The sequence below is a fragment of the Notamacropus eugenii genome, chromosome 4 (assembly GCF_028372415.1).
Source record: "Notamacropus eugenii isolate mMacEug1 chromosome 4, mMacEug1.pri_v2, whole genome shotgun sequence".
NCBI lineage: Eukaryota > Metazoa > Chordata > Mammalia > Diprotodontia > Macropodidae > Notamacropus > Notamacropus eugenii.
Window position 1 is genome coordinate 266987355 of NC_092875.1, and position 23851 is coordinate 267011205.

Below are 23851 nucleotides of genomic sequence, written 5' to 3' on the forward strand. Positions count from 1 at the left end.
TGGAACTACCTGAAAGTCATGATCAAAAAAAAAGCCTAGAAATCATCTTTCAAGAATTTATCGGGGGGTGGAGCCAAGATGGCGGAGTGAAAGCTACGACTCACCTAAGCTCCTGGAGAAACTCCTCTGGATATATCTGGGGGGAGAGTCTGACCAGGCTTTGGAGGTGTACAATCCAGTGGGAGACGGACTTTGACAGATTCGGAGCCCAGGCTGGACTGGGGGGTCCATGGGAGGGATTTGTTCCGCGGGGGTAAGACCCCGGCGCACAGCGCAGCACGGTCGGCGCGGCAGGGCGGAGGCGACCCAAGGGGCCCGAGAGTGGCGGACGAGACCAGCGGAGCAGGAGATAAGCCAGGCCGAGCCAACGATATCAGCGCAACAGCCTTTGAAATCTTCAGCCTAAAGACGGGACTTCAGTGGGTCACTACTTGAACATCCAGGAGCTGGGATGCCGGAGTGATCAGTAAGTGCTCTCCCCTCCCCCCCGATGACCGTGAGGGAACCATAAAATTCTTCCCCAGATTGATCCTGGATCAGTGGGAGCAGCAGAAGGGGGCGGGTGGTCTCATAACACCAGAGGCTGGAGAGGTGGCAAAGGGGAATTCTTCCTACCGTGGTGGAGGCTATCTGGAGGGACAGACGACCCAGGGCAGAGAAAAATTCGCACTGAGACCCAAGCAAGCCGCAACCCGGGAGACGAGCCCCAGGAGGGGCGGGAACACGCATTAGCCTCTAGGCGTGCCCCAGCCCTCCAGGGGAAAAGGGAAGACAATAGGGAAGCTGGGATCACCATCCCCCGGACCTTGCCTTTGCCTCAGGCCAGCTGAGGAGATATCCTGAGACCAGACCACACCTCCCACACACCTATCAAGCTAAACCCAGGGTTGATCTGGGAAACAACAACAACAAAAAAAAAGCCTGCTTTTAGCCTAGACAAACATCAACTCAACTTAAAAGATCTGTATCTTCTGACTGAAAGAACCAAAAGCTACAACACTCAGCCAACATCATGAATCGGAAAAAGCAGACGAAAAGTGAAAAAACCATAGAATCTTTCTATGGGGATAAGGACCAAAACACAAACACCAAAGAGGTCAGAGCTGAGACTGTACTTCCATCTGAAACCTCAGATGGGACTATGAATTTCTCTCAAGCACAACTAGATTACCTGGAACGTCTGAAGAAGGATATAAAAGAAAAACTGGCCAATGATTTTAAAACCATAAAAAAAGAATTCACTGATGAGAACATCAATCTGAAAAAGAAAATTGAAGAAATGGAAAAGGAAGTTCAAAAATTAACTGGAGAGAATAATTCCCTAAAAGGAAGAGTTAATCAAACGGAAAAGGAAACTCAAAACCTAATAGGGAAAATTGATCAGATGGAAAAGGAAACCCAAAACCTAACTGGGAAAATTGGTCGAATGGAAAAAGAAGTACAAAAATTAAATGGAGAAAATAGCTCCTTAAAGGGAAAAATTGGCCAGATGGAAAAGGAGATGCGAAAGCTAACTGAAGAAAACAATACGATCAAGATTAGAATTGGGCAAGTAGAAACTAATGACTCAATGAGGCAACAAGAATCAGTCAAACAAAATCTAAAGAATGAAAAGATAGAAGAAAATCTAAAATATTTAATTGGAAAAACAACTGACCTGGAAAATAGATCCAGGAGAGAAAATCTAAGAATTATTGGCCTGCCAGAAACCCACAATGAAGAAAAGAGTCTGGACAATATCTTCCAGGAAATCATCAAGGAAAACTGCCCAGAAGTACTAGACTCAGAGGGCAAAATAGTCATCGAAAGAATCCACCGTTCCCCACCGGAAAGGGATCCCAAACTCAAAACCCCAAGAAATATAGTTGCCAAATTCCAGAGCTATCAAGTGAAGGAGAAAATACTACAAGCAGCCAGAAAGAAACAATTTAAATATCAAGGTCACACAGTCAGGATCACACAGGACCTTGCAGCTTCTACATTAAAAGATCGAAAGAATTGGAACCCAATATTCCGTAAGGCAAAGGAGTTGGGACTCCAACCGAGGATCAACTACCCAGCAAAGTTCAGCATAACATTTCAGGCAAGGAGAAAGTCATTCAACGAAATAAGGGATTTCCAGAGCTTCCTGACCAAAACACCAGAACTCAATAGACAATTTGACCTTCAAATGCAGGTCTCCAGAGAATCATAAAAAGGTAAACAGAGGGGAAAAAACAAAAACAAAAACTTGCAACTCAATTAGGGCAATCTGTTTACCTCCCTGTAAGGGAAGATGATACCTGTTAATCTTGAGAACTGTGCAGCTATTATGATAAAAGGGATATATGTAGAGGGAACGGGCATAAAGTAAATGATGTCATGGCAAAAATATGATTTAAGTATGAGAAGGGAATGTAATAGGAGGTGTGGAAAGGGGGAAGCAGAAAATGGCAAATTATATCACAGGAAGAAGTACAAAACCATAGTAGAGGGAAGGAGGGGAGGGAGATGAGCATTGTTTGAGAGGTACTCTCATCTGATTTGTTCAAAGGAGGGAACAATAACCTTAAGCAGATAATCCTAACTAGCTCTATAGGTAGTAGGAGGGGAAGGGGGAAGAAAGGGGAGGGTGGCTAAAAGGGAGGAAAGAAGCAATAAGAGTAAAGGGGAGTAAAAGGGAGGGGGGCTAAAAGAAGGAGGGGAAGACTGCAGGAAGAGGGGGAGAAAAGTGAATACTATTGAGGAGGGGAAGGGAGACGGGAGAGTTAAAAGCACAAATGGTGGGAAAGAGGGTGGAGGGAAATACACAGATTGTAATCATAACTGTGAATGTGAATGGGATGAACTCTCCCATAAAACGGAGACGGATAGCAGAATGGATTAAAAGCCATAATCCAACAATATGCTGCTTACAAGAAACACATTTGAAACGGGGGGATACACATAGGATAAAGGTCAAAGGATGGAGCAGAATATATTGTGCTTCAGCTCATGTAAGAAAGGCAAGAGTAGCAATCCTAATCTCAGACAAAGCAAAAGCAGAAATAGATCTAATCAAAAGGGATAAGGATGGAAACTATATCCTACTAAAAGGCACCATAGACAATGAAGCAATATCATTACTAAACATGTATGCTCCAAGTGGTATAGCATCCAGATTCTTAGAGGAGAGGTTGGGGGAGTTGAAGGAAGAAATTGATAGCAAAACTATACTAGTGGGGGACCTCAACCTCCCCCTCTCTGAACTCGATAAATCCAACCTTAAAATAAACAAGAAAGAGGTTAAGGAGGTAAATAAAACTCTGGATAAGGTAGATATGATAGATCTTTGGAGAAAATTAAATGGGAATAGAAAGGAATATACCTTTTTCTCAGCGGTACATGGAACATTTACAAAAATTGACCATGTACTAGGACATAAAAATCTCACAATCCAGTGCAGAAAGGTAGAGATAATCAATGCATCCTTTTCAGATCATAATGCATTAAAAATTACATGTAATAAAAGGCCATGGAAAGAGAAACCAAAAATCAATTGGAAACTAAATAATCTAATTCTAAAGAAGGATTGGGTTAAAGAAGAAATCATAGAAACAATCAACAACTTCATTCAAGAGAATGACAATAGTGAGACAACGTACCAAAACTTATGGGATACTGCAAAAGCAGTTATTAGGGGAAGTTTTATATCTCTGAATGCTTACATAAATAAAATAGAGAAAGAGGAGATCAATGACTTAGGCTTGCAGTTGAAAAAGCTAGAAAAAGAACAAATTGAAAATCCCCAAGTAAATACCAAATTAGAAATACTGAAAACCAAAGGAGAGATTAATAAAATTGAAATAAAGAAAACTATTGAATTAATAAATAAAACCAATAGTTGGTTTTATGAAAAAACTAATAAAATTGATAAACCTTTGGTTAATCTGATCAAAAAAAAGAAAGAAGAAAACCAAATTACTAATATTAAAAATGAAAGGGGTGAACTCACCTCCAATGAGGAGGAAATTAAAACAATAATTAGAAACTACTTTGCCCAACTTTATGCCCACAAATTCGACAATCTAAACGAGATGGATGAATATTTTAAAAAATACAAATTGCCCAGATTAACAGAAGAGGAAGTTGAATACTTAAACAACCCCATCTCAGAAAAAGAAATTGAACAAGCCATCAATGAACTCCCTAGGAAAAAATCCCCAGGGCCAGATGGATTCACAAGTGAATTCTATCAAACATTTAAAGAACAGTTAATTCCAATACTACATACACTATTCTTGAAAACTGGGGAAGAAGGAGTCCTCCCAAATTCTTTCTATGATACAAATATGGTTTTGATACCCAAACCAGGAAGAGACAAAACAGAGAAAGAAAATTATAGACCAATTTCCCTAATGAATATAGATGCAAAAATTTTAAATAAGATCTTAGCAAAACGAATACACCATCTTATCACGAGATTAATACATTATGATCAGGTAGGATTCATACCAGGACTACAGGGCTGGTTCAATATTAGGAAAACTATTAGCATTATCGACCACATCAACAACAAAGCTAACAAAAACCACATGATTATCTCAATAGATGCAGAAAAAGCTTTTGACAAAATACAACATCCATTCCTACTAAAAACATTGGAGAACGTAGGAATAAAGGGAACTTTCCATAAAATAATAAGCAGTATCTATCTAAAACCTTCAGCAAGCATTATATGCAATGGGGAGAAGCTAGATGCATTCCCAATAAGATCAGGGGTGAAACAAGGTTGTCCATTATCACCACTATTATTCAATATGGTACTAGAAATGTTAGCTGTAGCAATTAGACAAGATAAAGATATTCAGGGAATTAGAATAGCCAAAGAAGAAACTAAGTTATCACTCTTTGCAGATGATATGATGATTTACCTAGAGAATCCCAGAGATTCAAGTAAAAAATTACTTGAATTAATAAACAATTTTGGCAAAGTTGCAGGGTACAAAATAAACCCACACAAATCCTCTGCATTCCTATATATTAGCAACAAAGTTCAACAGCAAGAGATAGAAAGAGAAATCCCATTTAAAGTTAGGGTAGACAGTATAAAATACTTAGGAGTCTACCTGCCAAAACAAACCCAGGGACTATATGAACACAATTACAAGACACTTTTTGCACAAATAAAGTCAGATTTAAGTAAGTGGAAAAACATTAGTTGCTCATGGGTAGGCCGTGCTAATATAATAAAAATGACAATTCTACCCAAATTAATATACTTATTTAGTGCCATACCAATTAAACTATCAGACAATTACTTTCTAGAGCTGGATAAAATAATATCAAAATTCATTTGGAAAAACAAAAGGTCCAGAATATCAAAGGGACTAATGAAAAGAAATGCTTGGGAAGGTGGCCTAGCACTACCAGACCTTAAACTGTACTATAAAGCAGCAATTATCAAAACCACTTGGTATTGGCTAAGAAACAGAGAGGCAGACAACTGGAATAGACTTGGCACTCAAGATGCAGTAGGCAAGGAATATAGCAACCTTCTGTTTGATAAACCCAAGGACCCCAGCTTCTGGGATAAAAACCCATTGTTTGACAAAAATTGCTGGGAAAACTGGATAACAGTGTGGCGGAAATTAGGCATAGACCCATACCTGACACCGTACACAAGAATAAAGTCCAAATGGGTACATGATTTAGGTATAAAGATTGATACCATGAACAAACTGGAGAAGCAAGGAATAGTGTATTTATCAGATCTATGGAGAAGGGAAGAATTCTTTACTAAAGGAGAGATAGAATGCATTATGAAATGCAAAATGGATAACTTTGATTACATTAAACTGAGAAGTTTTTGCACAACCAAACCCAATGCAACCAAAATCCGGAGGGATGTAGTAAATTGGGAAAAAATTTTTACAGCTAAGCTCGGGGATAAAAGCCTCATTTCTAGAATATATAGAGAACTGACCCAAATGTATAATCATACAAGTCATTCCCCAATTGATAAATGGTCAAAGGATATGAACAGGCAATTTTCAGAGGAAGAAATTAAAGCTATCTATAATCATATGAAAAAATGCTCTAAATCACTATTGGTTAGAGAGATGCAAATCAAAACAACTCTGAGGTACCACATCACACCTATAAGATTGGCAAACATGACAGAACAAGAAAATGATAAATGCTGGAGAGGATGTGGGAGAGTTGTTACACTAATTCATTGTTGGTGGAGCTGTGAGCGCATCCAACCATTCTGGAGAGCAATTTGGAACTATGCCCAAAGGGCTACAAAAATGTGCATACCCTTTGACCCAGCAATATCACTACTAGGACTATATCCCCAAGAGATCATAAAAATGGGAAAGGGTCCCACATGTACAAAAATATTTATAGCAGCACTCTATGTAGTTGCCAAAAACTGGAAGTCAAGGGGATGTCCATCAATTGGGGAATGGCTGAATAAATTATGGTATATGAATGTAATGGAGTACTATTGTGCCATAAGAAATGATGAACAAGAAGACTTCAGAGAGGCCTGGAAGGACTTATATGACCTGATGCTGAGTGAAAGGAGCAGAACCAGGAGAACTTTATGCACAGCAACCACCACAGTGTGTGAGAGTTTTTTCTGGTAGACTTAGATTTTTGTAATAACACAAGAACTTCTGAAAAAAAAAAAAAATCCCAATGGTGAACCTCAAGGCAAAATGCCTTCCACACTCAGAGAGAGAAATATGGAAGTCACTCACATAATGTAGCAGATCATGTTTGTGTATGTGTATCTGTTTGTGTATCATGTTCTGATTTGTTATACGGATTCTTTCATTTATCTTAGTCTGACTACACAGCATGACTATAGTGAAAATATACTCAATAGGAAAGTATATGTAGAATCTATACAGTATTGTATGCAGTCGTGGGGAGGGAGGGAGGTAGTGGGGGGTGGGTGGGGAGGGATAAAATCGCAATTGTATGGCAGTGATTGTTAAACATTAAAAAAATAAAAAAATTAATAAAAAAAAAAAAAGAATTTATCAAGAAATCTGACCTAATATTTTAGAACCAGAGTGTAAAATCAATATTGAAAGAATCCACTGATCATCTCCTGAAAAAGATTCCAAAAGGAAAATTCCTATGAATATTGTAGCCAAATTTCAGAGCTCCCAGGGCAAGGAGAAAATATTGCAAGCAGCCAGAAGGAAACAATTCAAATATTGTGGAAATGCAATCAGTATAACATAAGATCTAGCAGTTTCTACATTAAGGGATCACAGGGGTTGGAATATGATATTCCAGAAGTCAAAGGAACTAGGATTAAAACAAAGAGTTACCTGCTCAGCAAAACTGAGTATAATACTTCAGGGGAAAATGTTCGTCCAATGAAACAGAGGACTTTCAAGCTCTCTAGATGAAAAGCCCAGAGCTAAATAGAAAATTTGATTTTCAAACACATGAATCATGAGAAGCATGAAAAAGTAAACAGGAAAGAGAAATTATGAGGGAATTACTAAAGTTAAACTGTTTACATTCCTACATGGAAAGATAACTCTAGTAACTCTTGAGACTTTTCTCAGTATTGGGTAGTTGTAGGGATTATATGCATGGAGACAGAGGGCACAGGGTGAGTTGGATATGAAGGGATGATATCTAAAAAATAAAATTAAGTGGTGAGAGAGGAATATTTTGTGAGGAGAAAGGGAAAAATAGAATGGGACAAATTATCTCCCAAATAAAAGAGGAAAGAAAAAGCTTTTTCAATGGAAGGGAAGAGAGGGGACATGAGAGGGAAAAAGTGAACCTTACTCCCATCACATTTGACTTAAGGAAGGAATAACATGCACACTCAATTTGCTATGAAACTCTATCTTACACTACAGGAAAGTAGGGAAAAAGGGCATAAGCAGGGGGTGGTGGGAAGAAATGATAAAAGAGAGGGCAAATGGGAGCAGGGTGTAATTAGAAGTTAATCCTTTTAAGGAGGGATGGGGTCAAAAGAGAGAATAGAATAAATGGGGGGCAGGATCAGATGGAGGGAACCATAGTCTTCCACAACATGACTTTTATGGAAGCCTTTCACATAATTACACGTGTATAACATTAATTGAATTGCTTGCCTTCTCAATGGAGATATGTGGGGAGGGAGAAAGAGAGGGAAAGTGAAACTCAAAGTTATAAAAACAAATGTTAAAAATTGTTTTCACTTGCACCTGGGAAATAAGATATACAGGCAATGGGTTATAGAAATCTATCTTTTCTTCCAAGGAAATAGAGGGGATAGGGATAAGAGAAGATAGGATTGTGATAGAAGGGAGGGCATATTGCAGGAAGCGGTGATCAGAATATATGCTGTCTTGTGGTGGGCAGAGAGGAGAGATTGGTAGAACATTTGGACCTCAAAATTTTGTGGAAATGAATGCTGAAAATTAAAAATAAATAAATGAATTAGAATTAAAAAAGGAAATATGCTTCAATCTGCTCTCATAATAATCATTTTTCCTTCTGCATGTGAATAGCATTTTTTCATCATGAGATCTTCAGAATTATCTTGGATCATTGTATTTATAAATAAAGCTATTTTTCACAATTGCTCATTTATACAATATTGCTTTTGCTGTCTACAATGATCTCCTGCTTTTGCTAGGTTCTTTATGCTTCAACTGATGTAGGTACACTTAGGATTTTCTGAAAGTATCTCCTTTGTCATTTCTTAAAGCATAATAATGTTCTATCATAACCTCATCTTGTTCAGCTGTTCTCCAAATGATGGGCTTGCCAATGCTTTGATATCCCCAAAAAGCCTCTATATATTTTTTTTCACATTCATCCTTTTCCTTTTATCTCTTTGGGATATAGATCTAGTAGTACTATTACTGTATCAGCACAGTTTTATAGCTTTTTGGACACAGTTCAAAATTATTCTGCAAAATTTTTAGACGAATTCACAACTCGAACAACAGTGCATTAATATACCCATTTTTCTACATCCCCTCAAACTTTTGTTCTTTTCCTTTTCTTTCATGTTAATCAATCTGATAGGTGTGAGGTGTTGCCTCAGAGTTTTTTCAAAGCATTTATTTGATACTAATTTCTAGTATTTTCTCATAACTATAGATAACTTTGATTTCTTCTAAAAACTTCCTGTTTATGTCATTTGACTATCAATTGAGGAATAGTTTTTGTTTTTATAAATTTGACTCAGTTTTTAGTACATTAGATAAATCAGGCCTCTATCAAAGAAACTTCCCCTAAATAATTTTACACTACTTCATTGTCTAAGGTATGTTTTAGAGAAATGTAGTTTACCTGATAATCTTTTAATTGAATCTACTTTGTTTTTGATATATCTGAGATCATAATTGCTCCCCCTGACTTTTTTTAATCTCAGTTGAGACATAGATTTTGCTCCAGTCTTTTATTTTAACTCTGTGTGTATCTTTATGTTTCCAGTGTGTTGTTGTAAAAACGAAAACAAAAAAACAGACAAACAAAGAAATCCATAACATTCTTGTTTCTAAACCATTCTGGCATTTGCTTCTACTTTAAGGGTGACTTCAACCCATTCACATTTGTGATTACTAATTGTGCATTTCCCTCTATCCTATTTTTTTTTCTGTTTATCTTTCTTTCTCTTTTTACCCTATCTGCCCTCAAAAGTCTCTTTTGCCTCTGACCACTGCCTCCCTTAATCTACTCTCCTTTTAATCACTACCCCTCTTTCTTTTATCTTTTCTCCTCCTACTTCTCTGTTGGATAAAGTAGACTTCTATCTGTGTGTATGTGTGTGTGTAAGTATGCATGTATGCATGCATGTGTATGTATGCATATACATTTACATACATTCACACATACATACATATACTTGTGTTTATATTTTCCCTCTCTTTGAATCAATTCAAATGAGCATTATGTTTAAGTCTTGCCTGCAAAACCACCCCATCTTTTTCACCACCACAGAAGCTCTTCTTTGCCCACCTCTTTCATGTGAAATAATAACCCTCATTTTTCTTTTCCCTTCCCCTTTCTCCCAATGCATCCCTCTTTCTCACCACTTAATTTTTGAGATCATCCCAAAATAATTGACTCATTCCCATGCCTTCTGTCTATGTAGACTCTTTCTAACTACCCTTATAATTATAAGGTTCTTGGAAGTTACATGTATCATTTCCCAATATAGGAATATAAACAGTTTAGCCTTATGCTGTCCCTTATTATTTCTCTTTGACATTCACTTTTTATTTTATTCTTAAGTCTTGTGTTTGAATGTCAAATTTTCTATTCATCTCTGGTGTTTTCATCAGGAATGTTCAAAAATTCTCCACTCCATTAAATATTTATTTTTCTCTGAAGGATTACATTCACTTTCGCTGGGTAATTTACTATTGGTTGTAAAGGTAAATGGGTAAGGTTGTAAACCTTTTTCCCCTCCATAATATCACATTTCAAGTGCCTTCTGCCCTTTATTAAGAACTGCTATATCTTGTATTATCCTAGCTAGTTTTATGATATTTGAATGGTTTCTTTATGGCTGCTTGTAATATTTTACCCTTGAAATGGGAGCTCTGGAATTTGGCTATATCATTCCTTGGAGTTTTCATTTGGGGATTTTTTTCAGGACGTGATCATGCATTCTTTCAAGTTTTTATTTTACCCTCAATTTCTAGGATATCTGAGAATTTCACCCTAATAAATTCTTGAAATACAAAATCTAGGCTGTGCGGTGTGTGTGTGTGTGTGTGTGCGTGTGTGTGATGACTTTCAGGCAGTCTAGTAATTCTTCAATGATCTCTCCTCAATCTATTTTTCTGTTCAGTTGTTTTTATCCAACGAAATATTTCACATTTCTTTTGTTTTTCTTTTATTCTTTTACTTTGTTTTATTGTTTCTTGATATTTCATGGAGTCATTAGTTCATACTTGCTCAGTTCTAATTTTTAAGGAATTATTTTGTTCACTGAGTTTTTTTTTTATTTTGTAATGTTTAACAATCACTGCCATACAATTGCGATTTTATCCATCCCCACCTACTCCCCACTACCCCCCTCCCACGCCACGACTGCATACAATTCTGTATAGATTCTACATATACTTTCCTATTGAGTATATTTTCACTATAGTCATGCTATGTAGTCAGACTAAGATAAATGAAAGAAATCGTATAACAAATCAGAACATGATACACAAACACATACACATACACAAACATGATCTGCTACAATATGTGAGTGACTTCCATATTTCTCTCTCTGAGTGTGGCAGGCATTTTGCCTTGAGATCCTCCATTGGGATTTTTTTTTGGTAAGAAGTTCTTGTGTTATTACAAAAATCTAAGTCTACCAGAAAAAACTCTCACACACTGTGGTTGTTGCTGTGCATAAAGTTCTCCTGGTTCTGCTCCTTTCACTCAGCATCAGGTCATATAAGTCCTTCCAGGCCTCTCTGAAGTCTTCTTGTTCATCATTTCTTATGGCACAATAGTACTCCATTACATTCATATACCATAATTTATTCAGCCATTCCCCAATTGATGGACATCCCCTTGACTTCCAGTTTTTGGCAACTACATAGAGTGCTGCTATAAATATTTTTGTACATGTGGGACCCTTTCCCATTTTTATGATCTCTTGGGGATATAGTCCTAGTAGCGATATTGCTGGGTCAAAGGGTATGCACATTTTTGTAGCCCTTTGGGCATAGTTCCAAATTGCTCTCCAGAATGGTTGGATGCGCTCGCAGCTCCACCAACAATGAATTAGTGTTCCAACTTTCCCACATCCTCCCCAGCATTTATCATTTTCTTGTTCTGTCATGTTTGCCAATCTTATAGGTGTGATGTGGTACCTCAGAGTTGTTTTGATTTGCATCTCTCTAACCAATAGTGATTTAGAGCATTTTTTCATATGATTATAGGTAGCCTTAACCTCTTCCTCTGAAAATTGCCTGTTCATATCCTTTGACCATTTATCAATTGGGGAATGACTTGTATGATTATACATTTGGATCAGTTCTCTATATATTCTAGAAATGAGGCCTTTATCCCCGAGCTTAGCTGTAAAAATTCTTTCCCAATTTACTACATCCCTCCGGATTTTGGTTGCATTGGGTTTGGTTTTGCAAAAACTTCTCAGTTTAATGTAATCAAAGTTATCCATTTTGCATTTCATAATGCATTCTATCTCTCCTTTAGTAAAGAATTCTTCCCTTCTCCATAGATCTGATAAATACACTATTCCTTGCTTCTCCAGTTTATCCATGGTATCAATCTTTATACCTAAATCATGTACCCATTTGGACTTTATTCTTGTGTACGGTGTCAGGTATAGGTCTATGCCTAATTTCCGCCATACTGTTATCCAGTTTTCCCAGCAATTTTTGTCAAACAATGAGTTCTTATCCCAGAAGCTGGGGTCCTTGGGTTTATCAAACAGAAGGTTGCTATATTCCTTGCCTACTGCATCTTGAGTGCCAAGTCTATTCCAGTTGTCTACCTCTCTGTTTCTTAGCCAATACCAAGTGGTTTTGATAATTGCTGCTTTATAGTACAGTTTGAGGTCTGGTAGCGCTAGGCCACCTTCCCAAGCATTACTTTTCATTAGTCCCTTTGATATTCTGGACCTTTTGTTTTTCCAAATGAATTTTGATATTATTTTTTCCAGCTCTAGAAAGTAACTGTCTGATAGTTTAATTGGTATGGCACTAAATAAGTATATTAATTTGGGTAGAATTGTCATTTTTATTATATTAGCACGGCCTACCCATGAGCAACTAATGTTTTTCCACTTACTTAAATCTGACTTTATTTGTGCAAAAAGTGTCTTGTAATTGTGTTCATATAATCCCTGGGTTTGTTTTGGCAGGTAGACTCCTAAGTATTTTATACTGTCTACCCTAACTTTAAATGGGATTTCTCTTTCTATCTCTTGCTGTTGGACTTTGTTGCTAATGTATAGGAATGCAGAAGATTTGTGTGGGTTTATTTTGTACCCTGCAACTTTGCCAAAGTTGTTTATTAATTCTAGTAATTTTTTACTTGAATCTCTGGGATTCTCTAGGTAAATCATCATATCATCTGCAAAGAGTGATAACTTAGTTTCTTCTTTGGCTATTTTAATTCCTTGTATATCTTTATCTTGTCTAATTGCTACAGCTAACATTTCTAGTACCATATTAAATAATAGTGGTGATAATGGACAACCTTGTTTCACCCCTGATCTTATTGGGAATGCGTCTAGCTTATCACCATTGCATATAATGCTTGCTGAAGGTTTTAGATAGATACTGCTTATTATTTTACGGAAAGTTCCCTTTATTCCTACATTCTCCAATGTTTTTAGTAGGAATGGATGTTGTATTTTGTCAAAAGCTTTTTCTGCATCTATTGAGATAATCATGTGGTTTTTGTTAGCTTTGTTGTTGATGTGATCGATAATGCTAATAGTTTTCCTAATATTGAACCAGCCCTGTAGTCCTGGTATGAATCCTACCTGATCATAATGTATTAATCTCGTGATAAGATGCTGTATTCGTTTTGCTAGAATCTTATTTAAAATTTTTGCATCTATATTCATTACGGAAATTGGTCTATAATTTTCTTTCTCTGTTTTGTCTCTTCCTGGTTTGGGTATCAAAACCATATTTGTATCATAGAAAGAATTTGGGAGGACTCCTTCTTCCCCAATTTTCAAGAATAGTGTATGTAGTATTGGAATTAACTGTTCTTTAAATGTTTGATAGAATTCACTTGTGAATCCATCTGGCCCTGGAGATTTTTTCCTAGGGAGTTCATTGATGGCTTGTTCAATTTCTTTTTCTGAGATGGGGTTGTTTAAGTATTCAACTTCCTCTTCTGTTAATCTGGGCAATTTGTATTTTTTAAAATATTCATCCATCTCGTTTAGATTATTGAATTTGTGGGCATAAAGTTGGGCAAAGTAGTTTCTAATTATTGTTTTAATTTCCTCCTCATTGGAGGTGAGTTCACCCCTTTCATTTTTAATATTAGTAATTTGGTTTTCTTCTTGCTTTTTTTTAATCAGATTGACCAAAGGTTTATCAATTTTATTAGTTTTTTCATAAAACCAACTATTGGTTTTATTTATTAATTCAATAGTTTTCTTAATTTCAATTTTATTAATCTCTCCTTTGGTTTTCAGTATTTCTAATTTGGTATTTACTTGGGGATTTTCAATTTGTTCTTTTTCTAGCTTTTTCAACTGCAAGCCTAAGTCATTGATCTCCTCTTTCTCTATTTTATTTATGTAAGCATTCAGAGATATAAAACTTCCCCTAATAACTGCTTTTGCAGTATCCCATAAGTTTTGGTATGTTGTCTCACTATTGTCATTCTCTCGAATGAAATTGTTGATTGTTTCTATGATTTCTTCTTTAACCCAACCCTTCTTTAGAATTAGATTATTTAGTTTCCAATTGATTTTTGGTTTCTCTTTCCATGGCCTTTTATTACATGTAATTTTTAATGCATTATAATCTGAAAAGGATGCATTGATTATCTCTACCTTTCTGCACTGGATTGTGAGATTTTTATGTCCCAGTACATGGTCAATTTTGTAAATGTTCCATGTACCGCTGAGAAAAAAGTATATTCCTTTCTATTCCCATTTAATTTTCTCCAAAGATCTATCATATCTACCTTATCCAGAGTTTTATTTACTTCCTTAACCTCTTTCTTGTTTATTTTGAGGTTGGATTTATCGAGTTCAGAGAGGAGGAGGTTGAGGTCCCTCACTAGTATAGTTTTCCTATCAATTTCTTCCTTCAACTCCCCCAACGTCTCCTCTAAGAATCTGGATGCTATACCACTTGGAGCATACATGTTTAGTAATGATATTGCTTCATTGTCTATGGTGCCTTTTAGCAGGATGTAGTTTCCATCCTTATCCCTTTTGATTAGATCTATTTCTGCTTTTGCTTTGTCTGAGATTAGGATTGCTACTCCTGCCTTTCTTACATGAGCTGAAGCACAATATATTCTGCTCCATCCTTTGACCTTTATCCTATGTGTATCCCCCCGTTTCAAATGTGTTTCTTGTAAGCAGCATATTGTTGGATTATGGCTTTTAATCCATTCTGCTATCCGTCTCCGTTTTATGGGAGAGTTCATTCCATTCACATTCACAGTTATGATTACAATCTGTGTATTTCCCTCCAACCTCTTTCCCACCATTTGTGCTTTTAGCTCTCCCTTCTCCCTTCCCCTCCTCAATAGTATTCACTTTTCTCCCCCTCCTCCTGCAGCCTTCCCCTCCTTCTTTTGACCCCCCTCCCTTTTACTCCCCTTTACTCTTATTGCTTCTTTCCTCCCTTTTAGCCACCCTCCCCTTTCTTCCCCCTTCCCCTCCTACTACCTATAGAGCTAGTTAGGATTATCTACTTAAGATTATTGTTCCCTCCTTTGAACAAATCAGATGAGAGTACCTCTCAAACAATGCTCATCTCCCTCCCCTCCTTCCCTCTACTATAGTTTTGTACTTCTTCCTGTGATATAATTTGCCATTTTCTGCTTCCCCCTTTCCACACCTCCTATTACATTCCCCTCTCATACTTAAATCATATTTTTGACATGACATCATTTACTTTATGCCCGTTCCCTCTACATATATCCCTTTAATCATAATAGCTGCACAGTTCTCAAGAATAACAGGTATCATCTTCCCTTACAGGGAGGTAAACAGTTTGCCCTACTTGAGTAGCAAGTTTTTGTTTTTGTTTTTTCCCCTCTGTTTACCTTTTTATGATTCTCTGGAGACCTGCATTTGAAGATCAAATTGTCTATTGAGTTCTGGTGTTTTGGTCAGGAAGCTCTGGAAATCCCTTATTTCGTTGAATGACTTTCTCCTTGCCTGAAATGTTATGCTGAACTTTGCTGGGTAGTTGATCCTTGGTTGAAGTCCCAACTCCTTTGCCTTACGGAATATTGGGTTCCAATTCTTTCGATCTTTTAATGTAGAAGCTGCAAGGTCCTGTGTGATCCTGACTGTGTGTCCCTGATATTTGAATTGTTTCTTTCTGGCTGCTTTTAGCATTTTCTCCTTCACTTGATAGCTCTGGAATTTGGCAACTATATTTCTTGGGGTTTTGAGTTTGGGATCCCTTTCGGGAGGGGAACGGTGGATTCTTTCGATGACTATTTTGCCCTCTGAGTCTAGTACTTCTGGACAGTTTTCCTTGATGATTTCCTGGAAGATATTGTCCAGACTCTTTTCTTCATCATGGGTTTCTGGCAGGCCAATAATTCTTAGATTTTCTCTCCTGGATCTATTTTCCAGGTCAGTTGTTTTTCCAATTAAATATTTTACATTTTCTTCTATCTTTTCATTCTTTAGATTTTGTTTGACTGATTCTTGTTGCCTCATTGAGTCATTAGTTTCTACTTGCCCAATTCTAATCTTCATCGTAGTGTTTTCTTCAGTTAGCTTTTGCATCTCCTTTTCCATCTGACCAATTTTTCCCTTTAAGGAGCTATTTTCTCCATTTAATTTTTGTACTTCTTTTTCCATTCTACCAATTTTCCCAGTTAGGTTTTGGGTTTCCTTTTCCATATGATCAATTTTCCCAGTTAGGTTTTGGGTTTCCTTTTCCATCTGATCAATTTTCCCAATTAGGTTTTGGGTTTCCTTTTCCATTTGATTAGCTCTTCCTTTTAGGGAATTATTCTCTCCGGTTAATTTTTGAACTTCCTTTTCCATTTCTTCAATTTTCTTTTTCAGGGTGATGTGTTTGTCAGTGAATTCTTTTTTTATAGTTTTAAAATCGTTGGCCAGTTTTTCTTTTATATCCTTCTTCAGACGTTCCAGGTAATCTAGTTGTGCTTGCGAGAAATTCATAGTCCCATCTGAGGTTTCAGATGGAAGTACAGTCTCAGCTCTAACCTCTTTGGTGTTTGTGTTTTGGTCCTTATCCCCATAGAAAGATTCTATGGTTTTTTCACTTTTCATCTGCTTTTTCTGATTCATGATGTTGGCTGAGTGTTGTAGCTTTTGGTTCTTTCAGTCAGAAGGTACAGATCTTTAAGTTGAGCTGATGTGTGTCTAGGCTAAAAGCAGGCTTTTGTTTTTTGTTTCCCTGATCAACCCTGGGGTTAGCTTGTTAGGTATGTGGGAGGGGTGGTCTGTCCTCAGGATATCTCCTCAGCTGACTTGAGGCAAAGGCAGGGTCAGGGGATGGTGATCCCAGCTTCCCTATTGTCTTCCCTTTTCCCCTGGAGGGCTGGGGCACGCCTAGAAGCTAACGCATGTTCCCGCCCCTCCTGGGGCTCGTCTCCCGGCTCTGAGGCTTGCCTGGGTCTCAGTGCGAATTTTCTCTGCCCTGGGTCATCTGTCCCTCCAGCCGTCTCTGCCACGGTAGGAAGAATCCCCCTTTGCCTCTTTTCCAGCCTCTGGTGTTATGAGACCACCCGCCCCCTTCTCCTGTTCCTGCTGATCCAGGATTAATCTGGGGAAGAATTTTATGGTTCCCTCACGGTCATCAGGGGGGAGGAGAGAGCACTTACTGATCACTCTGCCATCCCAGTTCCTGGAAGTTCAAGTAGTGACCCACCGAAGTCCGTCTTCAGGCTGAAGATTTCAAGGGCTGCTGCGCTGATGTCTGGCACTCAGCGGCTCTCACCGGCTCGGCCTGGCCTATCTCCTGCTCCCTGGTCTCGCCCGTCACTCTCGGGCTCCTCTGGTCCCCTCCGCCCTGCCGCGCTGACCGCACTGCACTGTGCGCCGGGGTCTTACCCCCGTGGAACAGATCCCTCCCGTGGACCCTCCGGTCCAGCCTGGGCTCCGAATCCGTCAAAGTCCGTCACCCACTGGATTCTACACCTCCAAAGTCTGGTCAGACTCTCCCCCCAGAGATATCCAGAGGAGTTTTTCCAGGAGCTTAGGTGAGTCGTTGCTTTCACTCCGCCATCTTGGCTCCGCCCCTTCATTGAGTTTTTGTTCCTCTTTTTCCAATTGGCCAGTTTTTCTTTCTAAGGTGTCCTTTTCTCCAGTGAAATTTTCCTTCTTCTTTCACCATTTAGTCAAATCTGTTTCAAAGGCATTATTTTCTTCAGTATTTTTCTGTACTTCTTTTGCCAAACTACTAATCTTTTCAAAATGTTCTTATATCACTCTTTTCTCATATTTCTTCCAGTCTTATTTTTTTGTTTAATTTTTCTGTGAATCGTTGTTGAGATTGTACACAATTTTTTTTAAATTAAGACTTTGCTAGTACACATTTTCACATTGTTTTCTTCTGATTTTGTATCTTGAACTTCCTCACCACCCTACTATATTTTTACGGCCAGGTTCTTTCTGTTGTTGCTGTTATTTTCTCAGTATATTTCTTGACTTTTAACTTTAAGCTAAACTTCAAGCTGAGCTCTGTTCACTTAGGGGTGACAAGGCACTGTGAAATGCTTCTGTCTTTTTCATGAAGCTGTTTTCAGAGCTAGTTCTGGGAATTTACAAGTTTTTGGTTTTTCCATGATATTTATCCTGGGAGAATTATGGTCACTGTTTTCCTGATCTGTGCTCCAGCCTGTACCACGAAAGGGCCCCTGTTCCTCTGTAACAAGAAATGCTAGTGTTTCTCTTTACCTTTAAACTACAACCAGAGACCTTGTTCCCTTGTGAGAGACCATAAATACTCCTTTCAACCTTGTAACTGCAACCAAAATTATATGTGGCAAAGTAGTTGTTCAAACAGAACCTGGTCCTGTTCCCTGGACTCTCTTTCTGATAAATTATCTTCTCTTAACATCTTTGGGCTCAGAGATACCAAAACTACTAATACCACTGTTGCAGATACCTCCAAGGACCACCACTGATGTTGCCCTCTTGCCCACATGTGCTCTGGCGTGGCCCCATCCTGGAGTCACAGACTTCTCCTGATTACTTCCTAACTTGTCTTGGGTTGGAAAAAATGACTCACCCTGACTTTTTTTTTTTTGCTATGCTATTCCAGGAATTGCTTTCACAAGTTATTTTCAAGTTGTTTGGAGGGAATTCCAAAAGAATTCATTTGGATTGCTTCCTCTGCTCCACCACCTTGGCTCTGCCCTTGCATGCATTTAGTTTTTAATGACATTTATGAATTTATTAACAGTAACACATTCTGTTTAAACTGAATTTTTAATACATCTTGTTATAATGCATCTGATATTGCTACATTTTCTGGATCAGAACTTAAAATCCATTTACTTTTGGTCTTCTTAATTTTTATAACTGATTACTCAACAAAGTTAAGAGAAGGTACAGAGAGGGTTTTGCTTTTTTGGAGGGGACAAAAACCAAAGCTTCATTCATCCTGGACCTGACAGTTCAAATTAATCAAACCTCTTTACTGTCTGCATGATAGAACAGCTTTTTCTTTGGTTGGTTTACAGAGAGCTCTCTCTAAGTTAACATCAATCAATGTTCAGAAGGGAGAGAAAATCTGTTGCTCTGAGGGTGAATAATCTAGTGCATATGCTTTGAATTAGTAACATCTTTACACTTCAGTTCTTCATCTTAAATGCAAGCAAGCCTTGGTTTTTTGATTACTCACATTTTTAGAAGTCAGAAGAAAACTGGTGGTGGGGAACAAAAACAACCATGTAGTTGATATATTTTATAGCAGTCTATGAAAAGTAGTGGTAGGAGGGGTGTGGTGGATATGGAACACCTTTAGAGAGGCAATCAGTTCCGTGGAGATCTACTCATTTTGAAATTAACAAAGGTAAATATGACTTTTTTCTGAAGTTGGGCTTGAGGAGTAGGAATTTAAATTTATAATGAATTCATAAGAAGAATTTTTATAGCATAAGGCAATATAGAGAGCCGTGAATGTGTGCTGTTGCCTAACACACATGCTTCAAGAACTACAAGAGGAAAAAAAAAATCCATTTAACGTAACTCTTAACAATCTGCATGTTTTCAAATGAATTGTAAAGTGGAACTATCCCTTTCCAGTTAGGTTCAAATAACAAATACATAGTGTGGGCCAAGGATTTCTCAATGAGGCTGTGCTGCAACTCTGGAATGTGGTTTCAAAGAAACTCATTTATAGCTTTTAATGGTGCCCATTAATCCCAGTCACTCTTTGTGTAGATTGTTAATCAACTTTGCCTTCTCTGAGCATTTCCTGTTTATGCAGCTCCACATAGCGTCTGTATTATGAAATGAGTCAGAAATTAGCATGGCCTATTCCCACGTGGAAATCATTCTCTCGGAAAAAAAAAAAAAAAGAAGAAGAAGAAAAAAAAAAGAAAAAAAAAGCATAGTACAGCTGAATACTGTGCCTGGTGTCACTGGCGTAATGAAGGCATTTCCGCTAAAGATAAACGGTAAGGTTTAAAACCTAAAGAAAACATAAGAGAAATTGCTTCCTTCGTGGCTAAACTGCCTGCTCGGTTCCCTTAGCGTGTCGATTGCCAAGTGCTCACTCACATTTCTCATGGAAGAAATCAGTTAACTTCATTCAAATGAACCATGCAGAAGTCTCCTCTCATGCCCAATATTAAGTAGGAAGAGGCTTGGAAAAGAGATGCCCCCTGACCAGCTGCCCGTTAATAGCGAGAGCTCCAGAGGAGGAGGAGGGGTTGGGGAGCACAAGTTCCTAATCATTAACTGAAATGCAAGAGGTAAGCAAAATTTCAGCTATTTCACCCTTTAATGTAGGAATTCTAGCGAGAGGAGATTGAAAAATCAGCTAGGGGAGTGTGCTGACTGGATAGATGTAGGTTTCTTGCAGCCTATAACTGAAAAGAGAACAGCTTTGCACCCACCCCTTTTCCTCCTCCGCTTCCCTCTGGAACCTGGAAATAATTCTTCTGGTGAGGAAAACTGCAAGACTTCTGATAGTGGAAAGATGCAGGGAGCTATGTCTCCTTATCTTTCCTGCACATATTAAAATAAATAAGTGAAATAAAACTTTGAAGGTTTTCAATTTCTGCAATTGTTCATTAGTTCGCCCTTATTATATATTTTGCCTTAGATTCTCGTCTCAATACCTCATCACAGCTCAAGCACAGCTGAATCAGTGGTCTGTTTGTGGTATTTTTTTTTTTTTTTTTTTTTTTTTGCACTCCACGTCTTACTTCAGGACAACAAATCGGAAGTCCAATGTAGAACGGCTTTATTGTGAAACAAATTTCCTCATCTGACTATTGACCTCATTGGGAGAGAAATGCAAGTGGAGATCAGATAATGAGGGGAAGTTACATAGCAAGGTTTAAAGCGAACCTTTCTGAAAGATCTGGGCTTTCTCGCCTATAGAGAAGGCAGCTACAACTCCAGAAAGGTGGGAGGACAGGAAGAGAGTAAAGAGACTGATTATGGCCAGATTTTAAAGGAACAGAAAATGTCGATCCTTCCCACCAAATGAGTAGTTTGCTTAATTTGCCTGTACGCTAACAAATGGGTCTATTACCTGAGCTATATAGGCAGTGACTTCCTACACAGAGCCCTTGCTTAAGCCCTTGTATGCGCCGCTGCTTGTCCAAGTATCAGCGTACGCACTGCTAGGCACCACCAGTGAGGCCCGGGAGACTCAGTCTTGAGGCTTTTTAAGTCATTTTGCTGTTCCTAAAGGTCCCCTCCTCCTTTCCCCCCTCCCCCGCACTAACAGCCTTGTGTACGCGTCTGCTGAGATTCTTCCATTTGCCCCTGATTTATTTTATGCTAGGTCCTGATCCGTTTAAATGTATTAGTGAAAAGACATCTTGCTTCTCTACAATAACATTTAATTTCTGTTCCGTGGCTCTGTGGGGACTGAAGCAAAACCGGAAAGCTCTTGAAGGATTCGAATTCTAGGGCTTCCATACTGGATTCTTCCAATTTTTGAAATGATTTGCCAGTTTGGTATTCAAGACCTCTCAGGGTTCCAAAATAGCTCAGCTTCATTTGGGTAATTAGATATTCAAGTTTTAAAAAGATCTCTGAGTTTGTCGCCTAGACACATATGTACACCTCTCTCTCTCTCTCTCTCTCTCTCTCTCTCTCTCTCTCTCTCTCTCTCTCTCTCTCTCTCTCTCTCTCTCTCTCTCTCTCCCTCTCTCTCTCTCTCTCTCTCTTTCTCTCTCTCTCTCCCTCCCTCCCGCCCTCTCTCTCTCTCCCTCTTCTTCTCTCCCTCTTCCTCCTCTTTCGCTCTTTCACTCTCCGTGTGTGTGTGTGTGTGTGTGTGTGTGTGTGTGTGTATTTTTCAATAATCTTTCATCTCAATCAATACAGGAAACTCTCTCAGGACAATTGAAAAGTCACGAGAATCTCTTGTCTTATTTTCTTTCGGAATCAGGAAAAAGATCAGCACGTTGTGGTCCAAATATTCAGGATAATAATACTGTTTGGGGAAAAGATTTATTCCCTACAGATCCGTAACACAGCTGAGAGAGGAAAGCAGGAAGATACGTACACCACTTGCTGTCATCTGTGGAGGTAAGAGGAGACCTGGATCTGGCTGGTGTTTCACCAGCCCTTTAGTTCAGCACCGGCGGGAATGGACAGCTCTTCTGGACACAGCTGTAGCCACCCAGGCAGAACTACATTGCCTCTTCTCTTGCTGCGGTTGCTGCTGCTGCTGCTGCTACAGATGCCTGGTCTCTTCAGTCTTTGCTGCTAAAAGGCGGTGCTCTCGGATACCACCCCAATCCCGCTCTCACTTTTTTTTTTTTTTTGACGGGTAAAAAAGTAACCCTCCCCATACCCTTGGTGCAAGTACCTACAGGGCGGTGGAGTTAGCCTGCCTGTGACTTTTAGCTTCCAAAAGCAACTTCAAGACTAACGTATTGCAAAGAGAGTAGGAGGGGAAGGTAGAAATAAGGGAAGAAGGAAGTTCCTGGAAGCTTTAAGAAACTATGGGCTCTGTGGTAAGGGTAGAGGTACCCGAAGGACCAAAATACTCGAAATAAACAAGATGTTCGTGGGTGGATTGCAAATATTTTGGAAATAGCTTTTCGAGGCAAGTATCGAGAAAGCCACAGGATATATTAGAGAAACTGAAAATACGTCTAATTCCAGCACATCGGCAAGTAAGTGATGATGGCATCACTAATTATTATTATTATTATTATTAATAGCTGATTTTTGTATGTTGTATAAACAAAACAAGTCTTCATTTTCATAGTGGTGCAGCAAAGGTAAGCCGTTTTAGTTTCAAAATTTTTTTTATGCTATATACCTAGGAACCCTCTGTTTTAATACAGTGCTCTGGTTCTAAGTTCTTTGAAGTGCTTCAGCTAGCCATAATAAGTTATTTTTTTAAGCCCTGCATATGTGGGCTTTTATAGGAAGAGTAAATAAACCTTTAATGTGCATGCTTTAAGATTCATCTTTCTTGTTGTTTATTTGTTTCTTTTCCCCTGAGAATTATCTAATTTATGGCTTTATAGAGTATATTCAAGCAGTTGTGGATAGTACAGTGTTTCATACATAAAGTGCCCAAAAAGTTACAAGTAGGAGCTTCAACTTTCTCCCCTGCTTTTTTGTATTTGTCCACAGTGATGTTTTACTATTTGCTGTGCAAAGAAAATTATCTCTCTTAGACCCTTCAATGTTAGCTCTTTTTCCATTTTTTTTCTTTCCAGAGACATTCAGCTGATTGCTAGAAAACCTTATCTTAGACATTTATGTGGACTTTGAAGATACTGTAGTCTATGATTTCATCATGGGTTTTCACCAAATCCTTCAAATGACAGAAGGTTATAGCTTCAGTTCACCTTTTAGGATGCTTGCCATTTGATAGTCTTGATTTGCTTGGATCACAAGGCACATTTCTCACTGAAATAGAGAAAGAGGAAAAGAAGGGAAGCAGTTGATTCTTAGCAAACTGTAAACTTCAAAAAGCATTTAATTAAGTTTGCTCTTTATTGATTTTTATTTACTGGTGTCTTCCCTTGGAGTATTGAAACTACAATC

The 23851-nt window shown here is 38.3% G+C and overlaps 1 protein-coding gene and 1 long non-coding RNA gene across 2 annotated transcripts in view; one reads left to right on the forward strand and one right to left on the reverse strand.

Annotated features, from left to right (window-relative positions):
* Positions 1 to 22888: 22888 nt before the first annotated feature.
* The window catches only part of SNTG1 (syntrophin gamma 1), a 1083450-nt gene continuing 1082487 nt past the window's right edge, over positions 22889 to 23851 (forward strand). The window contains exon 1 of the mRNA XM_072604568.1: positions 22889 to 22965. The gene's annotated coding sequence lies outside the window, so the exon portion shown is untranslated. The remainder of the gene's footprint in view (positions 22966 to 23851) is intronic.
* LOC140501222 (uncharacterized) overlaps positions 23254 to 23851 on the reverse strand; it is a 32402-nt gene continuing 31804 nt past the window's right edge. Inside the window, exon 3 of the long non-coding RNA XR_011966101.1 lies at positions 23254 to 23713. This is a non-coding gene — a long non-coding RNA (uncharacterized lncRNA). The remainder of the gene's footprint in view (positions 23714 to 23851) is intronic.